Source organism: Lathyrus oleraceus, chromosome 6 (assembly GCF_024323335.1).
Source record: "Lathyrus oleraceus cultivar Zhongwan6 chromosome 6, CAAS_Psat_ZW6_1.0, whole genome shotgun sequence".
Lineage (NCBI taxonomy): Eukaryota > Viridiplantae > Streptophyta > Magnoliopsida > Fabales > Fabaceae > Lathyrus > Lathyrus oleraceus.
The window spans coordinates 419,580,751-419,582,903 of record NC_066584.1 but is presented as its reverse complement, the minus strand read 5'-3'; the positions used below and the strand labels follow the sequence as shown (position 1 = coordinate 419,582,903).

At 42.5% G+C, this 2,153-nt stretch overlaps 1 non-coding gene across 1 annotated transcript; it reads right to left on the bottom strand.

Annotated features, from left to right (window-relative positions):
- Nucleotides 1-1,105: 1,105 nt before the first annotated feature.
- Nucleotides 1,106-1,212, bottom strand: LOC127099788 (small nucleolar RNA R71). The gene has a single exon (XR_007794258.1). It is a non-coding gene; the product is annotated as a small nucleolar RNA R71 (small nucleolar RNA).
- Nucleotides 1,213-2,153: the final 941 nt, after the last annotated feature.

Below are 2,153 nucleotides of genomic sequence, written 5' to 3'. Positions count from 1 at the left end.
CTCTGCCTATTGTTCAGTATATGCTGTCAATGATGAATGTCATAACATCCAGTTTGACATTCATACGGTAGGCCTTATGCCAGGTCTGGTATTTCCTTGATAACCAGACTGAACATAAATACTGAGTTCTAACAGAACACCAACTGTTCTATTCCTCAGTATCTGCTGACAGGGATGAATGTCATAACATCCAGTTTGACATTCAATAAATCCTGTATTAGCTAATCCTGCAGTATACTACTCAAGTATGTCATGACATCAGCCAAGACATCAGAGTACAACTAGATATTCTAACATACAATGCAGTCAAACAAACACCTCCACAGCATGTCATGACATCAGTTAAGACATTAGAATCCAACTAGTGTTTTACCATACAATGCAGCCAATTAAACACCTACAAGTACTCGATAGACTATATTTTATATATAGCCATACGAAGCATCAAGTTTTTGGCGCCGTTGCCGGGGAACTGTTTTAGTCGAATAGTGCGATTCTTTCGTTGCACGGTATAGACTAAGGTAAAAACAAAAACTAATCTTCTCTCCTTTCTTTCCCTGATTGTATGCCAAGTACTCGCTCACAAGGCGATAACTTAGCACCACCAATCCCTGAATTAGAGCGTTTCCTATACGTGAGACGTCGAATACACGAATATCAACAAAAGTACGGTATTCTCGGTATCTCCTTTCCTCCTAAATCAGAAGAAAAACCAAACATGGCTGAAGAAGGACCACATAATCGTCCTCTTAAATTCTACGCTACCCCATCTCAACAAGAACCTCACAATAGCATTGCTGCCCCCGCTATTAATCGAAACGATTTCGAGCTGAAACCCTCACTCTTATCAGCCGTTCAACAACATCAATTTGTTGGAAATCCAACAGACGATCCTAATGAACACCTGACCAAATTTGTGCAGTACGCAAATACTGTAAAAGCGAATGGTGTATCTCAAGATGCGATAAGACTGCGCCTTTTTCCTTGCTCACTAAGAGACAGAGCTTCGGCTTGGTTGCAATCCTTGCCATCCAACTCAGTTATAACATGGGAGGAACTGAAGAACGTCTTCTTATCCCGATATTTTCCGCCGAGCAAAACTGCTATGCTGAGAGCTCAAATCAACGGATTCAGGAAAAAAGATGTGGAATCTCTCTACGAAGCGTGGGAGAGATACAAGGACATGATGAGGATATGTCCACATCATGGTCTAGAAGACTGGGTGATCATTCACACATTTTATAATGGTCTTCTGTATAACACAAGACTTACAATAGACGCTGCCGCGGGCGGTGCACTTATGGAGAAGCCATACACCGAAGCCTATCAACTCATTGAAAACATGGCCCAAAAGCATTGCCAATGGGGAGGTGAACGAACTCCAGTGGAAAAGTCCCAGACTAAGGGTGGAATGTACGAAATCAGTAGCCTTGACCATGTTCATGCAAAGGTAGATGCCCTTGTCCAAAAATTAGATAACTTGACCATACCACCCGCAGCCACCGTGGCTGCTGTAACTCCAAACTGTGAGCTATGTGGAAACCCTAGACACACTGCACAAGAATGTCAAATATTAGCAGGAGTCCCAACCGATCAAGTGAACTACACACAAGGAAATCCCTATTCTAATACCTACAACCCAGGTTGGAAAAACCATCCTAATTTCTCATATAAGAATAACAATGCCCTTTATGCACCTGGCCAAGCACCAGCTGTTCCGCCTGGATATCAAAAACCAGCTAATAATGCTCCTAACATGCCTAGGAAGTCAAATCTCGAGTTGATGATGGAAAGCTTCATAGCTACTCAAGCTCAAACAAACAAGGACTTCCTGAACCAAAACATACATACTAGCGAGCAACTTAAACAACTAACGAATAAAGTAGACGCCTTAGCCACCCACAATAAAATGCTTGAAACACAGATTTCACAAGTGGCTCAACATCAAGCATCTACAGCCGCTCCAACTGGAACATTTCCTGGACAGCCACAACCTAATCCAAAGGGACATGCGAATGCCGTTATACCGAGGAGTGCAAAAGAAGTAGACGGACCCGTAGATCCAAGACTCCAAAACCCTGCCATGTACCAAAAACCAGATAAAACCTCAACTGATCAGGTGAGTGAACCAAAGGAAACAAAAGATAATACCC